The sequence below is a fragment of the Triturus cristatus genome, chromosome 4_1, assembly GCF_964204655.1.
Source record: "Triturus cristatus chromosome 4_1, aTriCri1.1, whole genome shotgun sequence".
Classification (NCBI taxonomy): Eukaryota; Metazoa; Chordata; class Amphibia; order Caudata; family Salamandridae; genus Triturus; species Triturus cristatus.
Window position 1 is genome coordinate 479,518,519 of NC_140585.1, and position 22,929 is coordinate 479,541,447.

A 22,929-nucleotide genomic window follows, 5' to 3' on the forward strand; every position below is an offset into this window, starting at 1 on the left:
GTGTCCATCTGTCATTTGCAGATACACACGGCCTATATCTCAATAACATGCATGGGCACTTTACCACTTTACCATTTGTTACATCTCTATGCTTGTGCCCTTCTGTGCAATCGGCCACATGCATAGAGATATAACAATGGATTCTTCTTCTCATGCTGGTCAGTTCTGAACAGCATTGCAATTATGCAATGTAAATTATGCAAATTATGATTTTACCTCCAGGCCACTTTACTATTGACATGAAGCATGTTTTCATCTCATGCATCCAAAAGGCATGACACTGTTATATTCAATTTTGCCCTACAGCCAATGATTTTTTCACACATTATTACATCCTCCTCCAGTTTGAAATTAACTTGCTCATACATTGAAGGCGAGGTCTGGGATACTGCAGTGCCGTCTTAACGCATAGGCATGCTAGGAAGTTGCCCGGAGGCCCCACAAGCATAAGCACCCCATGCAGACCAGAATTTAACACTAATTTTATGTTAAACATTTTTAGGTCTCGCGAGCCAAAGGCTCGAAGAGACATTTTATATATGGGCTTCTCAAAGTGCTGCCGTGGCCTAAAGCTACAGTGCACGTGAACGTGCACGCGCGCAGCGCCATGTGTCTTTCCTCCGTAGCGATCAATCACGATCACTTTCGCGGGCTCCTCTGTTCCCCTTCCCGTCAGCTGCGGCCGCACCACTGTGCCCGCCCCCACTCCCCCTCCCTCCTCGTCAACTTCAGTGCGCGCTTGTTATACAATGCAGCCAACTCCCCCTCCCTCCTCGTCAACTTCAGTGCGCGCTTGTTGAATTTATTGCCAGTTTTCCTTGGTTCAAACCCCAACCAACATTTCTCTGTGTTTCTGCCGCTGTCCCCATAACCCCCCACCCTCTGGCCTCTGCGCTTGCACACACGCCCACCCCCATCTTTTTGATTTATTTACCATTGCTTTTTTTGTCTACCTCGACCTCCCTGCAACACGCAGACAACTCCAGTCCGGGCACCACACTCAGCGATTAATCTGCATTTATTAATTGAAACAAGAGTTTCCCTGGCTCAGCTCAGCGCCCGGCTTTAACTCAATCCCTCACATGCCTTATTGCTGCTTCATCTCGCTCCCCCACCCTTTCGTCTCGCTTTTAAGGCCCCTTTCCAAACCAGTCCATGCCTGTTGTTTGGGACAAGAGGAGTACGTAGGTGCACATACCGTGTTCAGTGAGTAATCTGCATTTTTAATGGAATGCCTGGTTGCTTTTTTTAAACCTCAAACAATAGTTCTCTGCGTTTCTGCCCCTCCATCCCCACAAGCCTCCCACCCTCCGTACTTGCATACGCACCCACCCACAGCACACAAACATCTCCGGGAGTAACCTGAGTAATTTTGTATGCGATCCTGTTTTCAAAGGCTCCGGTCTCGGTGCCGCACCCAGCAAGTAATATGCATTTATAATATATTGCCTGTGTTGCTTCTTTCAAACCCTAACCAACACTTCTCCATGTTTCTGCCCCCCCTGCCCACAAGCCCTCCCCACCTTCCATGCTTGTCTAGCAGCAAAGGGGTTAATTTCAGACGGGAATCAATCGTATGCAAAGTTCGTAAGTGCAGCCCAAAAGAAAGCAGCAGTGCAACCGAACTGCTACACCATGTTTACGAGTCTGACGTGATCGAGTGTCTTTATGATAGCCCTGCAATGTTTCCTAAGTCAAGGCGTAACTAGCTCTTCAGTCCAGTTGTTTTAATTTGCATTCTGGGACTTGCAGCTTTTTTCATAAACCAAAGCTAAATGTCACAGAATGCAAGGAAAAGCATGCCTGAGGTTGCTATTGACGTAAGTGGAGGACCCGGGAAACTTCCTACAAACATGAAAGCTTTTGCCTTCTTGTACCACCCAAAATAATATACTGCATGGCTAAAAACGTAGAAGGTCCCAAACGCGAGACCTATTGCATTGCAAATGCTTGTTATTCCTGTGAGTGGTTGTGAAAGCAAGGTCCAGTGCACTGCTTTGCCTGGGGGCCTATAATACTGTTAGGACAGCCCTGGGTTTCTGTTGCTACTATATATTTTCCACCGGCTCACCCCGAGACGTCCAATCTCAATGTGCATGGGGACTTCTATTTAAACAGGGACAAGCATCCCCGCGTGCTGACCCAATAAACCAGACCTGGCAATTCTACAGAACGCCACAGTAGGAAACGGAGATATGGCCCCTTAATATGCCTATCCCGACTTGGTCCAGCTATTTGTCTAATGTTTTGTTTCATTGACAGGCTACTCAAAGGGCTCAATTCATTAGTTGTTGTGCAGGCGGGTAAGAATTCCTGCATGAGACATCTCCTTTTGACTGATGCACAATGAAGTCAGACTACAGCAGACCTTCTGGCCCCTCACCAGCAATTTTGGCCACATACGCTCGACCATATAAATAATACACAGTGATGTTTTTAAAAATGGCGCACCTCCCAGATGCCCCTCGTTGGTCACTTTGGCAGTAAACACTCGACCACAATCGGTGGTTTATTCCTGCATTTGGACAAAAAGTCCTGACCTATTCTTCTTTTTCATCAATGGCTCAACACGAGAAACCAGTTCCTCAAGTTCACAGTTGAGATCAATGACAAAAGGCTAGCCTTTTTAGACCTGTCCATCTTTGTCACACCCACAGGCCTAGAAAGTGAGCTCTATCGGAAACCAATGTCCCGTAATTCTTTATTACGGTATGACAGTCAACACCCAAAATCATTGAGGGACAATTTACCATTTGGACAGTTCCTGCGGGTCCGTAGGAACTGATCGACTGTGAATACTTTCAAAAAACATGCTGAGGTCCTTACGGAACAATTGATCTCGAGACAATATCCTCCTAGGCTAGTGAAACGCTCACTCAAGCGGGCCACTAACAATCATCGCGAAGCACTTTTGGAACCTGCATTTGAGAAACCCACCCTTGAACGCATGACTTTTGTTACCACATTCAGTACAATGGCGAATAAGATACAAAAAAGCGTCAGAAAACATTGGCGGATTCTGTCCTCATGCGATGGATCTTTGGCACCCCCTCTGTTCTCTTTCAAGAGGTCTAGTAACATACGAGACCGGTTGGTACACACCCGCCCTAAAACCTTGCCCCAGAGATCAGTAGGCACACTTTGGGAGCTCCCGGCAGTGGCTGGCCACTTCCCTTGTGGTAACTGCTCCGTTTGTCCACAAACGACACACACTACCTCTATCGACATAGGTACGAACAGACCCTGGTTGCTGAAGAGGTTCACCAACTGTAACAGTGACAATCTAATTTACTTAATTACTTGTCCGTGCCAATGCAAGTATGTGGGTATGACAACCCGGAAAGTAAGAACTCGCATGGTAGAACATAAGAGTTCCTTCAGATGTAAGAGATCAACGACTAAACTTACCAGACATTTCGCTGATCAAAATCATAAAGCAGACGATTTTTTCTGGACAGTGCTTGAAAAACCATTGATACCATCACACATTGTTGACACCACTAAATACCTCTTTATGAAAGAACAGAAATGGGTGTTCAAATTACAGAGCGATGTGAGGGGGTTAAATGACGAAATTCCTTGGACCACCCTATGAAATATTTCTGTGTCCTCTTTTAGCATGCTTTAGTATCTGGGTACCTGTATTTGTCCCTACATGCTACTACACAGCACCTGTCTTCTTGCATTATTGATATGCTTTTTTCCATTACTAGCACGCTTTTAACATTTAACATTGCGATCCTCCCTTTTTTTGATATATTTACAAATTATAGTGCGAGTCATTTTTCTAGCATGGCTAATGGACTACTCATGCCCACACTGTGACGTCATCCTGTAGTCATTGATACCTCCACCACCGGCATGTCCTAATATCCGACATTATGTTTATTACGTATAGATGAGAGTTCTTGTGGTCGCATAAAGGTGTCCATCTGTCATTTGCAGATACACACGGCCTATATCTCAATAACATGCATGGGCACTTTACCACTTTTTATTATTGACATTAAGCACGCACGCATTACCAGTTTAGCAGTCTCGTCAATAAAATGAAACAAACTACACAAGCGGCCATTATGACATCACCTTGTAGTCCGGTTTTCAGTTTCGTAAACAGAGTTGTCGTAACAGCCAGCATTATCACGCGCTCTGCATTTGACGAGCTTAGGCGGCTTTAATAATACTTTGTTTTGTAAAAATTGGCATGGATTGCACTAAGCACGCACGCACATCTTAGCAGCTTTCAGTAACTACACAAGCGGCCATTATGACGTCACCCTGTAGTCCGGTTTGCACTTCCGGATACAGGGATGACGGACCAATCAATATCCACTCGCGCTCTGCCCTGACGAGCTTCGGCGGCTTTATTAGAACGCCGGTTTTGCAGCAACGGTTACCTCCCTCCTGATTCTGAGGCCGCAACGAGGCAACGACGGAGAGGTGAGCACTGTTGCTTCTGCCTAGAACTTCTTTCTAAGATAATATTGGGCATTTTTACTTAAATATCTTCGAATAACGAAGTCATGAGACCCTTTCACATGTTTTTTTCTTTGATAAAGTTTTTAACATGTAGACTTCACACCAGCTTCTAACATCATAATGTGAACCCCTGCACAACTGCCATTGTTAAAGAGTTGCGGGTGGTTCAGTATGCATGAAAAGTCACGTTTGGTGCTTTTTTGGCATTCAATCTCCCATTTTTGAGCCTTTTACCTTCTGTTGGGGAGTATTCTTTAGTTTGGCATGACACATTTCGTGGTTTTATTCTAACTTTCAGGCTACCAGTTTTTCTGGCTAGTAGTATATCACACTAGTACATACCCACCCTCCTTTATGAGTTTGGATTATGCATTGAGTGCTTTCCAGATATTGGTAGTTCATTTTCTTTTTATACAGAGCGGGGCCTCTTAGTCTGGAATCAGGATCCGGGCGAGGTGAGGTCCGTTCCCCGATCATTACGGGTAAGCCCTCTAACATCCAATATAATGTTAGCTTTCTGGTTAGAACATTGAGAGTGCTTCGATCTTTTATTTCTCCTGTTTGAGACAATTCCCATTTGTTTTCTTGGCAGATGCACGCAGCATCCTTTTGAGACGGAGGATACACATAAGGTGGTACAAGGTGCCATTTTCACATGATAGTGAGATAAATGTACTTGTCTGTCTTTATCTATATGTTTGTCACTATACCTGTTTTTCACTTTTTTGCAGTAGCTAGATATATAACAACATAGGTCCTGAAGAAAGCCGCAGAGGTGATTGTATCTCATTTGGCTGAAACATGTCGACCTTCATACGGCAGTCATTTGTTTAATACTGCTTTTCTGCACTGTTGTTTTACTTAGGATGCGAGACACGTATTAAATTGTTAGTGTTTTCTCGCAATTCTATTTTAACACACCACCTCACTGTTCCTTGTTAGCACTGCACTCCTGTCAATTGTCCTATCATCCAACTATGGTTGGTTTTTCCATTTCAAACCTTTGACAACCTCGGACCACCCACGAGTGAAATTACTCTTATTCAGATGCTCTCTATGATCAAGAGAAGCATCTCACTTTGGATTGGACAACCTGATGATAAGATTGATCACACGGATATTTGATGGGTATCCAATAATTCCGCTCCAAGGCTCACTCTCGATTGCATCTGGTTGTCTCTTTTGTTTCTGCTCTTTCACTCTTTTCACTTCTTTTTGTTCTTTGGGACTTTTTTAGCCCGTTTTTCTCTACATTTCCGCTCAGCAAGCAGGATTTGACTAGACCCCCAGTTCATTGTTTTGTTGTTTTACACTTCTACGAATGCACAGTGATGTTTTACAACTGCACATCTCCTGGGTGTGGCACGCTGGCCACTTTGGCCGCTTCTGTTCGACCGTAACTGGGAGCTTTTTATCCCATTCAAGTATAGTCTCCCAGGGCCTAGACAAGGTGGTATTTTCCCACATTAGAGATTTCTAATTGCCCCATAACAGTGATGTGTTGTAACATAGCAACTATAGTATGACGTGTTGTAAACGATTGCCTCCGGTACATTAGTAACCCCACAGTAGCTTGTCATTACCTTACACACATTTGGTATCCCTTAGGTTGAGAAGACTATCTTGTCTAAGATAAGGATGAGTTCATCTTGCTTTTAATGGTTTCTGCCCCAACGCTGTGAATAATTTACTATCTAGGTGTTATGACACAACCTCATCACTCCGTAATACCAATAAAGCATGCAGAGCCTGCATGTTTTTCTGTACACGCAGCCAGGATTTCACACCTTTTAGAATACATGACCCAAAATTGTCTCCCAAGAACAACATTATACATTTCAGATTGTTGTACCTAATCTGACTGAGTCAAACTCTGCTTTCATTTTACCCTCTATATGCCAGAGGTAAGGCCACCGGCAAGTTTATTTTCACATGAGGTCTTTTATGAAGACAGTGTATTATTGAACCAGTAACTGATATCTTCTTTGTTGCAGTTGTCTACTTCGCCTGTCCTGATGAAGACGCTGTCTTTAAATGGAAAGTTTTGGGGTTGAAACTTCAAAATGTTGCCATGGGTGAAACCCTGAATTTAGGGCTTCCATAATCTTATTTTGTGCAAAACTGAAGTCAACGTGTGTTTTTCATTGAGTATGTTACACTGACCACCTTTTGCTCACCAAATATCTTACCAATCAGCTACACTGCAACATTCACAAACAGCAGCTACAGTGCATTATTTGTTAGAAATGTGCATACCTGAAGTCTGTACAGGACTGTGCACATATGAATATGTGGGTTATATGGGTACCATTAAATAGATGGTCCATTGCTAAATACATGCTTGACCTCGTGCTTGTCTTTCAAGCCTATGAAGCTAAGGCATAAGCTATTTCTTTTATCAGCTAGGATAACAGCTGCATCCCTCACCTGAAAAGGCAATCTCTTGAGCATCATGCTCCCCCTGTATTTTTCTTTGCCTCATGCATAAGTACTGTTAAATGAAAAAAGTGAATACATTTGTATGTCATGGCCAACAACTTAGCTAGTACCTCATCTTGCAGTAAGCGGAGCTAAGGCTTAGCCACCACGCTGGTGTGTCACTGACTGCATGTGTTGCAGCCACCACCTACACTGTGGCTCTGAAGATAAAAATACTTCAGCATTGCTCTTCTCTCCTCTAACACCAGGTTTCGCCTCCAGGCTCAGGGCTGCTGTTGCCTTTTTTCTCATCTTAGAACTTAAAGTAGTGATGAATAGAAAGCTTGAATTAATTTCAGCCACTGAAAATTACTTGGAACATCATGGTTTGCTCACGACACCTTCCAGACAGGAATACGGAAGTCAGACAGAGGGCCTTATTTATATCTTGGGGGACGGTTACTCTATATATATCCCATAGGATGTAGTGTGATTTATGATTCGGCGGATGGGATATTTATCACCATTGTGACAGAGTAACCGATCCCCCAAGATCTAAATCAGGCCCTTACTCCCTTAACAATAGGAACAGTCCATCCTGAATTGATAGGACCTTTCTACACAGGCACACTAACAACCCCAGATTGGTGATGACCTTGTTGGGCCTTCACATTGAAGTACAGCTTGAGTTCTGTGGCACAGTATATTGAACCACATCTAGGCATACCAGTTGCATGTATTTGCTTCTGCGTAAAAGGTGTGATATAATGTTTGCGGTCATCAGCAACTACTCAAAGGGACATTAGGATGACATAGTTAACCATAACTGGCAGGAGAGGGTTCAGCAGTTTTTTTCAACTGATTTTTTAAAGTATATTTTATTTTTTATAATTTTGATAAGTTAATGATTTCATTTTTCAAACTATACATTTTCTTTAACATGAATTTTGGGTTTTGTAATGATATTATTTTCCTATACCCATACTTCAGTTCTCAGAAACAGCCTTCAGTTGGCCTCGAATCAGAACCCACTTGGTAAGAGCTGTGACATTTGGCAATGGTCACAAGCTTGCACCCCTGCACCAGGAGAAAGCTGGGCACAGGACCTGCGCCTTGAGACCCTCACGGGTATGTAGTGCGCTTTACAAATGCCATGATTAATTGATTGATTGATTGACCATGAACTGCACCGAATAGTTCCACCCCCAGTACATGCTTTGCATTTGCCATACCCAGTATACTGTGCCCTGACCCCAGAAGTTCTACAGTTTGCTAATCAAGGCTAAATGCTTTGCCATTCAAGAATGCCCTATCCTCCTGTACCGATTCCTATTGGTCTGGGTGCAGGACAGGTGGTTCTCTACTGAACATCCAGCCGTTTAACACCATGTTGGGCATTTGAGCTGGGTCTGCATGCGATGTTTGGCTGGGATTTGTTCCCAAGAAATAATGTTATACCCACATGACAACACCAGTTCATCATTACTAGGTTTAAAAAACCGTGGGGATCAGTTTTTAAACCCAGATGCATTTTTAACCACTATGCAGTGTTTAGTGAGTCTTATGTTAATTGGCCTATGTCTACCCTACACTCACATTTCGCCAGATTATTTTTCAGAACAATAAAAATGTACTGAGGCTCGTAATGGGTGCTGCATCAGAAATTATTGGCCGATTGCAAAATCTCAAGAATAGGCCAGATCACCTCTCTAGCAAAGGACTTTATGGGACTCTCACCCAGATTTTCAAGTGTTGGTTCTCTAACTGGTCCTCGAATCACACTGTCCCAATAGAAAACTTTTCACATCTCGTAATATTTTCAGGATTACTCTCAATTATAAACAATTTTAAGTTGGACCAAGCACATATCATGTTCAACTTCCCATCACTTTTCAGAGTGGGGATGGTGCTTTAAATGTTATATCACTGAAATGATAGAGACTGTGAATAATTCAAGTGTCACACAAAGAAGAGGTTTAGTAAATGTGTTATGCCAATTTAGCAGGGGAGTGGTATGGGTGTAGTATGTATCTGGTGGTGCATTTTGGAGCACTGGAGATGTAGAGCACTGTCATTTACAAAATGCACATTTCCTGTTGAAATATCTACTAAATTTGAACGGACATGCAGTTTTTTTGGTAAACCAATATAGCGCATAGTGCATAAAAATCAGGTACCAACAAATATTTACCATTTCAGCATCACTAAGCAAGGTGTCTTTATCTTTTTTGATCCTGTTAAAAATATTGTTTCAATCACACTTTAGAATTATACAAAATATGCGTCATTTTTGCTCTCCTAATTGCTGACATAATTTGAAAAATGTGTATAGTTCATGTTATTTAAATGTTGTGTCTGTTAGACTCATCAGCCTTAGGATGGTCTTCCCCCAAATGTTTTGCCTACTTACCTCCAATTCTTGCTCAAATTCGTGTTTGCTGGCCTTAGGACTCTTTACACTTTACCACTGCTAACTAGTGCTAAAGTGCTTATGCTCTCTCCCCTAAACATAGCTTGCCATATTTATGTACTTATAAGTCCCTTTCAGAGTGGTATACCATATACCCGGCGCCTGTCAGTTACATGCGGCCAGTCGCCCTGCAGCAATTATTCTGCCACCCACTCAAGTAGCACCTTAAAACATGCACCAGGCCTGCCACTGCAGCCTGCATGTAATTTTAAACTGCAATGTCGAATTGGCATTCAAACCCCCTTGCCAAGCCTTAAACGCCCCTTTTATTACATTTAAGTCAGCACTCATGTAGGCCCTAGGCAGCCCATAGGGCAGGGTAATATGTAATTAACAGGTTTGACAACACTTTTAGGTTTTACATGTCCTAGTAGTGAAAACTTCCTATGTTTGTTTTTCACTGTATTGAGGTCTACACCTCCCATAGGATAACATTGGGGATTCCTTTGTACATTTATTAAGTGTAATTGCTATTTCGACTCAGGTATATGTCATGTTTTGTGCCTATGAAATTGTAATATTGAACCCACTTTAAAGTCGGAATTGTCATTACAGTTTTGGAAGTGTCACCTATTGAAAGTTGGCCTTTTCCTGCCCTAAGCTCTTTGTGCCTCCTGCTGCCTGACTTGGGCCACATGACTAGGTGCAGCTGACAGTTAGACTTTGTGAATTCCTCACAGGCAGTCACACACTAGAGGAGTTTGTGTGCCTCAATGGGCCATCAACTGGCAGGATGGGGGTGTAAAACTGAGCACAGCCCAACTTACACCTGAATAGCTTGTGCTCTGCCTTAAACAAAGGGCTTAACGGCCCTTTATTGTCAGTGCAGCCAGCGTGGTGCCAGGGCAGGGAAGTCAGAAAATTCCATGCACTTTAAAGAACCTTTCCAGAAACTTGTCCCACCTTCCAAAAGAAGGGCACTAGGGTATACAAATAGGACTTTCAGACCCACTCTTTAGTTCACTACTTGACCTGTGGAGGACTCTCAGAGGACTGCCTGCTGTTGTGATCTGCTGTGCACTCCCCCAGACTGCTGTTGTACCTGTAAGGACAGCTTTGCTGCCTGGAGCTTGCCTTGAACCCTCAGAGGGCAGCCCTGCTGTTGAGCCCTGCTTCTTCATCTGCACCCAATTCTACTAGAAGGGACTTTATGAGCTAGTCTGATGGCCTCCTGTTCAGAAGCACGAAGCTCCAACCATTCAAACCCGCACCTGGACCCAGCTTGAGTGAGTCCTGAACCCCCAAGAGGTGGCCCATCAATCCTGGACCTTTGGTTGTGGTGATAAAGGTGCCCAGATGGCCATCTTCCAAAACTGAGGACAAAAATATGGCTAAAACGTGCTCTGAGAACCAGGTAAAGACCATGACCAACCGGATGGCCCTCCGCCCAAGGTACATCACTGATGGGATTGACTTTGCTCCTTCTCCTGCTACTTTCCTCTGCAGTAACAAATCCTTTTCTACAGTCCTTATTCATTGCAAATGCATAGATTATTTTTTCTGAAGATGTTAAATATACTCTGCATGTTAATGAAATAAACTGCATGTTTGCCCTTTTTATGTCCTTAGTACTAATTAATTCAATGCACGTTTATTCCATGCGAAGATAGAAAATGGATTGCAAAAAAAGAAAAGGCATACTTTTTCTTGCCTTCAGAATATATTTTTCTTCTTGGAAATGAAGTTCTAGAGAGAAAATCACCACAAAGTGATTGGGCGGTTTTCAGGTATATTGTACATCAGAGCTCAAGTGACTCCAGTCTGACTTGAAGAGTGCAATACATTGACTGTGCTTTGCCTCAGACATGAAAATGAAAATTCAAATGTGAAGTGCATGCTACTAGTCGAAGAGCAGCATGAGTATTTCAGATAAGTCTGGATGTGAAAGAATAGCAGTTCCTCTGCCTCAAAAAAGGAGCTGTTTGATTGCCCTGTGCTTTTGTGGTGCACATAATTGTATCAAAAGCAGCAAACTAAAAAGTGGATTTTGTAATTTTAAGAAAAAGGGCAACCCAGCCTTTAAACAGCCCTTTGTCCAGCGGGGAGCCTATAAGTCTAAAAGCCTATTTCCCTCAGCAGAAAATAGCATACTGTACTGAGAAATAAAGGCCTGAGGAGAAGTACAATGACAAAATATGTTTGATAATGTAATTCATTGGGAGCTATTCACTTTATACAGAGCTTTTAAGATCCCAGACAAAAAAAACTAAGCAATTTGCCCCTAAATGCCCCCACAATATAAATGGTCAACAGCTACACATGACAAATACGTAATGCACAAAATTTGCCTTTAACATTGTGAAAGTGCATGTATTGGAGCAGAAGTGAGAAGCTCTGACAACCATGGACAACGAAGAGGCTGGTATGTGATGCAAAATCTTTAATTAAAAATTCTATTGTCTGTGTATATTTTAGGCAGAGATATGTGTTCTTGAGTATATGCCAGAGATTACAACTTCTGGATAAACAAATAATTAATATGAGTCATGGAAGTAATATTAGGATTGTAAGAAATAAGGAAATAAGATAGCCGAGGCAGATCTAAGCCTTGACTGAGATGGCGACTCCTTAGGCTCTCTCCACTGCACCGACCTGACTACAGCTATGTTTGCACACCCCGGCAGCCTTTGGGGGAGCCCTCGAGGCCTGCACCATCACTTACCATCTGTGGATGACCCCACAACCTGCTGCCAGTGCCCCCGTTCACCTTTCCTTCCCGCTGATAAGAGCTGTCACCACTAGGCCACAAAGCGATGCTTTGCGACGTGGTCGTTCCTGATCGGTCCCATCAGAGTGGCCTCAAGGTGCTAAAGGTATCGGCTTCATGCTGCCCTAGTAACCCACCTGCTTGCCCCCTTTGCTGCTGGAGAGGGGGTTGTCCTACTGGGGTCCTTGCTGCTCCTGATGGCTCTACTTCAGGTGGGGTCGGCCACATTTGTTCCTCAATTCATTTGATCACTTCTATGGTGGTGCTGGTGTCCAGTAATGAGCCCCCCTCTCCAGCAACCTGCCTGACTGCCTCCTCCACCCTGCCTGCATCCCTTGAGGGAGCCACCTTTTTATTTTGGTGGCTATCTTGAATTGAGACAGGCATCCCAGATTTTAGCTTCCATTCATCTGACAGATGCCCCTATGATGGATACAACTCAGGGTCCCCCTTCTGCACCCCATGAAGTGCCCAGCGCAAGCCCCCTCCACCCTCTGAGACCCCACAGGGCTCCCTCTGTCCACCTGTGAATCTTTACCACCACCGCTCCACCTTCTATAAATCCCACAGGTGCAGTGGCCATTCCCCTGATGCAAGGGATAATTCCCGATCTCCACTGAAACAAAGACATCCCTGGCACCACCTCTTGACTGCTCCGGTGGATGTTTGGTGACTCATTTTCTATTCCTTCAGGTCGGGTGTAGCTACCAATTCCCAACTAAATTTCACCTGACTACATTCACCACCAAATTTACATGCTATTGTCTTTTCTTCCCTTTCCTTTCTCTTTGGCTCCAGACCAGCCACAAGACTCAATCCCTTGTCCTGGACTTTTCTACTCAGGCCACCCTCACATTTGGCTGCTTCTGACCAGCCATGTCCACCTTTGGCCTGATGGTTCTTTTTCCTCAATGCTCGGGGACTTAACAATTACATTAAACAATAAGAAGGTGCTATCCTTGCTGGATGCTCATAACCCAGACACAGTGTTGATTCAGGAAACACTTTCTGTGTTCATTCGCATGCCTCAGAATACCTGGGCCAAAAACTCCAGGCATGGGACATCCCTGGCACTGTTTCGGACCATGCCCTCACCGGAGGGCTCCTGGACTTGGTAATTGTTCACTTGTTTTGCGGCCTCTAGTGTTATGTATCACATAGGTACCCCAATAAAGGCTCAGGTAGTCACCTAACCTTTCACCTATATTCTCCCCTACCTTTACACTACATAACGGTTCTTGGGACTAAAGTTTTACCTAGTTACAGTACTGCTTACAGGACGTAGGGTTTTCCCTGGAAACTAGCCTCATCCATTATGCATTAGGGTTCTTGGAAACTCAGCAGGACTACCATCTCCTGCATAATAACTATGTATAAGGGTCATTCCTTCTGTCATCCTTAGTCTGACATGACACAGCAAGGTAGAATCCCAGAGGTATATAAACACCATATTGTGCTGGGTTAAGGAGGAGGAGAAAAGGACTTCCATGCTGACACACTGATGCAAGATGCTGAGGTTCCTGCATGCATTCTCTTCAGCTCGCAGTGGTCTGACATCCCTCATGGGGTGTCCATCTCAAGACGGGGTCCCGCAGTCTCTCACTTCAGGTAATGGGGTTGACTTCATCCTAGAGGGATTCTTGGCTCTACACCTACATGCATGCTAGGTACACTTAGGTACATCTAGTTAGGGTCGCATCATAGGAGTGCGCATTATTACTGTCATGTTTTTTTATACCTGCCTGTATTCATCGTTTTAGCACTATGTTAGAAATCTACAATCCTTTTACTGGTGCTTATAATCATTTATATCTGTTTCTGTCTAATGGTTGTTTCAGCACACCTATTTTTCACTAGAAGGACGCTGGTTCAATAAATGCTTATTGAAAAACGTCCCCACCCTTTATTCTGTGTATCTCTCTGAGACAAACTGAGCACGAGTGACTGAGCGAAAAGTATCACACTGTTTCCACGATCCTGAGGGATCCGGGTTGTGATATTCGATAGTTGCCAAGAACTATTCTCTCCTTGGTAAGAGGAGTTTCTAGTGGCACTCTGAGCTAGCTGGTCTACAGGCGAACATACTCGGTGGGGGTGTGTGGAATCAGTCTAAACACCAATCCCACAGTCTATGTTGTCTAAACGTGCAGATGCTATATAGGTTTATAGGAACTACACAACACTGGAAGATGCTGACGTCGAAGTTCAAAGACCCAAGGTGAAACAAATTCTACATGCCCACTTCCAAGAATCCAATGATGGCTCTGTGGAATTCCCTCAGACTCTGTGGGTGGTGTGTAAGACCTTCATGCAAGGACAACTCATGAGGGAAAAACCTTTACAAACACACCGGCTGACCACCACAAAACAACTACTGGAACAAACAATCTTTTCTTTACAGATGTCCTTCAGTGCGCCAAGGTGAACTTAAATAATTTAAAGACGTCCTGGGCTGAAAAAACTCTGGCCTGCATTAAGCATCAGCATTACGAGTGTGCTGAAAATGTTGAACGAATGTTAGCACAACAACTCAAGCAAGTGCATTTGCAAAAGGCTATCACAGCCAATAATATGGCCTCAGGCTTGTTTAGACACTCCCAATAAATCAAGGCCGAATTTCTTGCCTTTTAACCCCTTCGCTGCTAGGCCTTTTCCACCCCTGTGCTAAGCCTTTTTTTGCTATTTGGGGGAGTTCGTGCTTAGGCCTCTGTAGCATTTTGACCACATAAGGTATCCACGCCAAATTTGCGTCCTTTTCTTCCAGCATTCGTGGGATTCTAAAGTGATCCAGTGTTTGTGGATTCCCCTGGAGGGGACCCAGAAATTAGCCAAAATACAGCTACATTCTGTTTTTTTGGGGAAAAATGGGAAAAAAGTGCTGCAAATGAAAGCATCTGGGGTTTTCCCTACAAATGGTATCAAAAAAGGGTTTGTGGGGCTGAAATCACAATTTTCACAGATTTTAGGGAATGACAGACTTTTGTCCGAAAACCAAAACTTTTTACACAGTTTTGGCATTTTACTGGGACATAGCCTATTTTTGCTATTTTTTGTGCTTTTTACCTCCTTCCAGGTAAGGGTAGATATGGGTGTCAAAGCAATAATGGATCCTGGAAATCTATACATTTTTGAAAAGTAGACAAAATTCTGAATTCAGCAAGGGGTCATTTGTGTAGATCCTTCAAGGTTTCTTTATAGAAACTAACAGTTAAATATAGGAAACATTGAAAATTAGTTGAAAAAAACAGCCTTTTGTGTCAACATTTTCACCTGTAACTGCTTCTAATTATGACACCTCTTTGAAAGCAATATACCATTACATCCGCTGGACCTTACTGGCTGTGGAGATATATAGGACTTGTAGGTTCATGAAGAACCCGACGAACCCAGAGCCAAAAACTGAGAAGCGACTTGCAAGGATTTTTTATTATGCACTGGGTATATAGTATTGTATTGTATGTGGAACTTATAAAGCGCAGCTATCACCCAACGGGTATCTTGGCGCTGGTACGTAGATTCTCAACAAGTGGTGGGGGGAAGAACAATATAGGGGGGAGAAAGAACAATATAAACTAACAGCGGCTCCTAAATACCGCATACTCTAGGGAACAACCACGTTTTGATCTTTTTCCTGAACTGTAGCAGATCAGTCATCTGTCTATATTCCAGAGGAATGCTGTTCCATAATTTGGCCGCAGCCAAGCTAAACGCTCTTTCCCCTGATCTGACTCTTTGAGTTCTTGGGACTTTCACCAAACAGGCCGTGGCTGATCGAAGGCGCCTTGATGGTATGCACCATGTAAAGAGCCCCTGCAAAGGTCTAGGTCCCAGGCCATGAAGGGCCTTAACCTCTTCAATGCCCGTGACGAGCTGGTCTCGTCATGGGCCGCGGTTGCGCTGTGCCCATGACGAGACCAGCTCGTCATAAACCCCGCCCGCTAATGAAACGGCCGGCACAGGGCGGGGAAAGGGGCGGGCACTGAAGGGGTTAAAAACCAGACACAGGGACATGAACTGAACCCTCTGTAATACGGGTAGCCAATGAAGCTCTGCCAGTGCTAATGACCCAGACGAGCGACTAGGCCTCATCAATGCCAACTTAGCTGCCACAGTTTGGACTCTTTGGAGGCGTTCAATCAGAAATTTTGGGGCCTCCAATAAGAGGGCATTACAATAATCAAGCCTACTAAGGATAATACTACCGACAACCAGCGCCCTGGTCATCTTTGGCAGTAATGGAAGAATTTTCCTTAGTGCTTTAATCAGGGAGAAACAGCTTCCAACCACCCTATTTACCTGCATTTCCATGGTCAGATGTGCATCCAGCATCACTCCCAAATTCCGTACTATTCCAACAGGAGTTTGAACAGATGTAGTTGTGGAAGGCCAAAAATTTGATGGAAAAGGAGGGGGGACCTTCCCCACACCACAGTATAAGAATTCACTATTCTCACCCCATGCGCTATAGAGCAATTATTCTGGGAAAATGTGTACATGGAAAAATCGGTATGAAAGACACCTATGTATTTCTGAAATGGGAACACAATATTTAGTTTAGAAACAGTAGATATTTGCACATTTCCGAAACTGGGAATACTCATACTAGCATGAGAATTATTGATCATTTTTCAAAAGTACTTATATTTTACACATTGTCTTTCATTTGGAAGGCAGAAATGCATCAAAAGTCAATCGGTAATAACAGTTGCTTTACAAATATGAATTACCCTAAGTCTCCCGATAAAAATGGTACCTCACTTGTGTGGTTAGGCATAGTGCCCACAGCAGGAAACGGCTCAAAACGCAATGTGAACACACCACATTTTCACATTGAAAAATTACCCTTTTTTTTCAAAGTGCCTAGCTGCAGTTTTTTAACCCTAGCTCTGCCGACACCTAGGGAAACCTAGCAAACCTATACATTTTTTAAAACTAAACACCCAGGGGAATCAAGGATGGGGTGACTTGACTGCCTTTCACCAGGTTCTGTTACCCAGAATCCCTTGCAAACCTAAATAAATTTTAAAAAAACACATTTGCCTCACATTTGTGTGGTGGAAACTTCTGGAATCTGCGTGGATCCACAAATTTCCACCCACCCCGCATTTCCCAAAGTCTTCCAAGAAAAATGGTACCTCACTAGTGTGGGTAGACCTAGTGCCCATGACAGGAAACGACGCAAAACCCAACGTGGATACACCACAATTTCACAGTGAAAAATGATCCTTTTTTGGCAAAGTGCCTAGCTGTAGTTTTTGAACCCTAGCTCTGCCGGCACCTAGGGAAACTGAGCAAACCTATGCATTTTTGAAAACTAGACACCCAGGAGAATCCAGAATGGGGTGACCTGATTGTCTCTCACTAGGTTCTGTTACCCAGAATTCCTTGCAAACCTAAACAAAGTAAAAAAAAATATTTTCCTCACATTTCTGTTGTAGAAAGTTCTGGAATCTGCATGGATCCATGAATTTCCACCCACCCCGCGTTCCCCAAAGTCTTCCGAGAAAAATGGTACCCCACTTGTGTGGGTAGGCCTAGTGCCCGTGACAGGAAACGGTGCAAAATGCAACGTGGACACACCACAATTTCACAGTGAAAAATGACCCTTTTATGACAAAGTGCCTAGCTGTCGGTTTTTAACCCTAGCTCTGCCGGCACCTAGTGAAAACTAGCAAACCTATACATTTTTTAAAACTAGACACCCAGGGAAATTCAGGATGGGGTGACTTGACTGCCTCTCACCAGGTTCTGTTACCCAGAATCCCTTGCAAACCTTAAAAAAACAAAAAAAAAACCATTTTCCTCACATTTCTGTGGTAGAAAGTTCTGGAATCTGAGTGGATCCACAAATTTCCACCCACCCCACGTTCCCCAAAGTCTTCAAGAAGAATGGTATCTCACTTGTGCGGGTAGGCCTAGTGCCCGTGACAGGAAACGGCACAAAACGCAACGTGGACACACCACAATTTCACAGTGAAAAATGACCCTTTTTTGACAAAGTGCCTAGCTGTAGTTTTTGAACCGTAGCTCTGCCGGCACCTGGGGAAAGCTAGCAAACCTATACATTTTTTAAAACTACACACCCAGGGGAATCCAGGAGGGGGTGACTTGACTGCCTTTCACCAGGTTCTGTTACCCAGAATCCCTTACAAACCTAAATACATTTAAAAAAACAAATTTTCCTCACATTTGTGTGGTGGAAAGTTCTGTAATCTGCGTGGATCCACAAATTTCCACCCACCCCGCATTTCCCAAAGTCTTCCAAGAAAAATGGTACCTCACTAGTGTGGGTAGACCTAGTGCCCATGACAGGAAACGGCGCAAAACCCAATGTGGATACACCACAATTTCACAGTGAAAAATGATCCTTTTTTGGCAAAGTGCCTAGCTGTAGTTTTTTAACCCTAGCTCTGCCGGCACCTAGGGAAACTGAGCAAACCTATGCATTTTTGAAAACTAGACACCCAGGAGAATCCAGAATGGGGTGACCTGACTGCCTCTCACTAGGTTCTGTTACCCAGAATCCCTTGCAAACCTAAACAAAGTAAAACAAATATTTTCCTCACATTTCTGTTGTAGAAAGTTCTGGAATCTGCGTGGATCCATGAATTTCCACCCACCCCGCGTTCCCCAAAGTCTTCCGAGAAAAATGGTACCCCACTTGTGTGGGTAGACCTAGTGCCCGTGACAGGAAACGGTGCAAAACGCAACGTGGACACACCACAATTTCACAGTGAAAAATGACCCTTTTTTGACAAAGTGCCTAGCTGTCGGTTTTTAACCCTAGCTCTGCCGGCACCTAGTAAAAACTAGCAAACCTATACATTTTTGAAAACTAGACACCCAGGGAAATTCAGGATGGGGTGACTTGACTGCCTCTCACCAGGTTCTGTTACCCAGAATCCCTTGCAAACCTAAAAAAACCCCAAAAAACCACATTTTCCTCACATTTCTGTGGTAGAAAGTTCTGGAATCTGAGTGGATCCACAAATTTCCACCCACCCCACGTTCCCCAAAGTCTTCAAGAAGATTGGTATCTCACTTGTGTGGGTAGGCCTAGTGCCCGCGACAGGAAACGGCACAAAACGCAACGTGGACACACCACAATTTCACAGTGAAAAATGACCCTTTTTTGACAAAGTGCCTAGCTGTAGTTTTTGAACCCTAGCTCTGCCGGCACCTGGGGAAAGCTAGCAAACCTATACATTTTTTAAAACTAAACACCCAGGGGAATCAAGGATGGGGTGACTTGACTGCCTTTCACCAGGTTCTGTTACCCAGAATCCCTTGCAAACCTAAATAAATTTTAAAAAAACACATTTGCCTCACATTTGTGTGGTGGAAACTTCTGGAATCTGCGTGGATCCACAAATTTCCACCCACCCCGCATTTCCCAAAGTCTTCCAAGAAAAATGGTACCTCACTAGTGTGGGTAGACCTAGTGCCCATGACAGGAAACGACGCAAAACCCAACGTGGATACACCACAATTTCACAGTGAAAAATGATCCTTTTTTGGCAAAGTGCCTAGCTGTAGTTTTTGAACCCTAGCTCTGCCGGCACCTAGGGAAACTGAGCAAACCTATGCATTTTTGAAAACTAGACACCCAGGAGAATCCAGAATGGGGTGACCTGACTGCCTCTCACTAGGTTCTGTTACCCAGAATTCCTTGCAAACCTAAACAAAGTAAAAAAAAATATTTTCCTCACATTTCTGTTGTAGAAAGTCCTGGAATCTGCATGGATCCATGAATTTCCACCCACCCCGCGTTCCCCAAAGTCTTCCGAGAAAAATGGTACCCCACTTGTGTGGGTAGGCCTAGTGCCCGTGACAGGAAACGGTGCAAAACGCAACGTGGACACACCACAATTTCACAGTGAAAAATGACCCTTTTATGACAAAGTGCCTAGCTGTCGGTTTTTAACCCTAGCTCTGCCGGCACCTAGTGAAAACTAGCAAACCTATACATTTTTTAAAACTAGACACCCAGGGAAATTCAGGATGGGGTGACTTGACTGCCTCTCACCAGGTTCTGTTACCCAGAATCCCTTGCAAACCTTAAAAAAACAAAAACAAACACATTTTCCTCATATTTCTGTGGTAGAAAGTTCTGGAATCTGAGTGGATCCACAAATTTCCACCCACCCCACGTTCCCCAAAGTCTTCAAGAAGAATGGTATCTCACTTGTGCGGGTAGGCCTAGTGCCCGTGACAGGAAACGGCACAAAACGCAACGTGGACACACCACAATTTCACAGTGAAAAATGACCCTTTTTTGACAAAGTGCCTAGCTGTAGTTTTTGAACCGTAGCTCTGCCGGCACCTGGGGAAAGCTAGCAAACCTATACATTTTTTAAAACTACACACCCAGGGGAATCCAGGAGGGGGTGACTTGACTGCCTTTCACCAGGTTCTGTTACCCAGAATCCCTTACAAACCTAAATACATTTAAAAAAACAAATTTTCCTCACATTTGTGTGGTGGAAAGTTCTGTAATCTGCGTGGATCCACAAATTTCCACCCACCCCGCATTTCCCAAAGTCTTCCAAGAAAAATGGTACCTCACTAGTGTGGGTAGACCTAGTGCCCATGACAGGAAACGGCGCAAAACCCAATGTGGATACACCACAATTTCACAGTGAAAAATGATCCTTTTTTGGCAAAGTGCCTAGCTGTAGTTTTTTAACCCTAGCTCTGCCGGCACCTAGGGAAACTGAGCAAACCTATGCATTTTTGAAAACTAGACACCCAGGAGAATCCAGAATGGGGTGACCTGACTGCCTCTCACTAGGTTCTGTTACCCAGAATCCCTTGCAAACCTAAACAAAGTAAAACAAATATTTTCCTCACATTTCTGTTGTAGAAAGTTCTGGAATCTGCGTGGATCCATGAATTTCCACCCACCCCGCGTTCCCCAAAGTCTTCCGAGAAAAATGGTACCCCACTTGTGTGGGTAGACCTAGTGCCCGTGACAGGAAACGGTGCAAAACGCAACGTGGACACACCACAATTTCACAGTGAAAAATGACCTTTTTTTGACAAAGTGCCTAGCTGTCGGTTTTTAACCCTAGCTCTGCCGGCACCTAGTAAAAACTAGCAAACCTATACATTTTTGAAAACTAGACACCCAGGGAAATTCAGGATGGGGTGACTTGACTGCCTCTCACCAGGTTCTGTTACCCAGAATCCCTTGCAAACCTAAAAAACCCCCAAAAAACCACATTTTCCTCACATTTCTGTGGTAGAAAGTTCTGGAATCTGAGTGGATCCACAAATTTCCACCCACCCCACGTTCCCCAAAGTCTTCAAGAAGATTGGTATCTCACTTGTGTGGGTAGGCCTAGTGCCCGCGACAGGAAACGGCACAAAACGCAACGTGGACACACCACAATTTCACAGTGAAAAATGACCCTTTTTTGACAAAGTGCCTAGCTGTAGTTTTTGAACCCTAGCTCTGCCGGCACCTGGGGAAAGCTAGCAAACCTATACATTTTTTAAAACTAAAAACCCAGGGGAATCAAGGATGGGGTGACTTGACTGCCTTTCACCAGGTTCTGTTACCCAGAATCCCTTGCAAACCTAAATAAATTTTAAAAAAACACATTTGCCTCACATTTGTGTGGTGGAAACTTCTGGAATCTGCGTGAATCCACAAATTTCCACCCACCCCGCATTTCCCAAAGTCTTCCAAGAAAAATGCTACCTCACTAGTGTGGGTAGACCTAGTGCCCATGACAGGAAACGACGCAAAACCCAACGTGGATACACCACAATTTCACAGTGAAAAATGATCCTTTTTTGGCAAAGTGCCTAGCTGTAGTTTTTGAACCCTAGCTCTGCCGGCACCTAGGGAAACTGAGCAAACCTATGCATTTTTGAAAACTAGACACCCAGGAGAATCCAGAATGGGGTGACCTGACTGCCTCTCACTAGGTTCTGTTACCCAGAATTCCTTGCAAACCTAAACAAAGTAAAAAAAAATATTTTCCTCACATTTCTGTTGTAGAAAGTTCTGGAATCTGCATGGATCCATGAATTTCCACCCACCCCGCGTTCCCCAAAGTCTTCCGAGAAAAATGGTAGCCCACTTGTGTGGGTAGGCCTAGTGCCCGTGACAGGAAATGGTGCAAAACGCAACGTGGACACACCACAATATCACAGTGAAAAATGACCCTTTTATGACAAAGTGCCTAGCTGTCGGTTTTTAACCCTAGCTCTGCCGGCACCTAGTGAAAACTAGCAAACCTATACATTTTTTAAAACTAGACACCCAGGGAAATTCAGGATGGGGTGACTTGACTGCCTCTCACCAGGTTCTGTTACCCAGAATCCCTTGCAAACCTTAAAAAAACAAAAAAAAACACATTTTCCTCATATTTCTGTGGTAGAAAGTTCTGGAATCTGAGTGGATCCACAAATTTCCACCCACCCCACGTTCCCCAAAGTCTTCAAGAAGAATGGTATCTCACTTGTGCGGGTAGGCCTAGTGCCCGTGACAGGAAACGGCACAAAACGCAACGTGGACACACCACAATTTCACAGTGAAAAATTACCCTTTTTTGACAAAGTGCCTAGCTGTAGTTTTTGAACCGTAGCTCTGCCGGCACCTGGGGAAAGCTGGCAAACCTATACATTTTTTAAAACTACACACCCAGGGGAATCCAGGAGGGGGTGACTTGACTGCCTTTCACCAGGTTCTGTTACCCAGAATCCCTTACAAACCTAAATACATTTAAAAAAACAAATTTTCCTCACATTTGTGTGGTGGAAAGTTCTGTAATCTGCGTGGATCCACAAATTTCCACCCACCCCGCATTTCCCAAAGTCTTCCAAGAAAAATGGTACCTCACTAGTG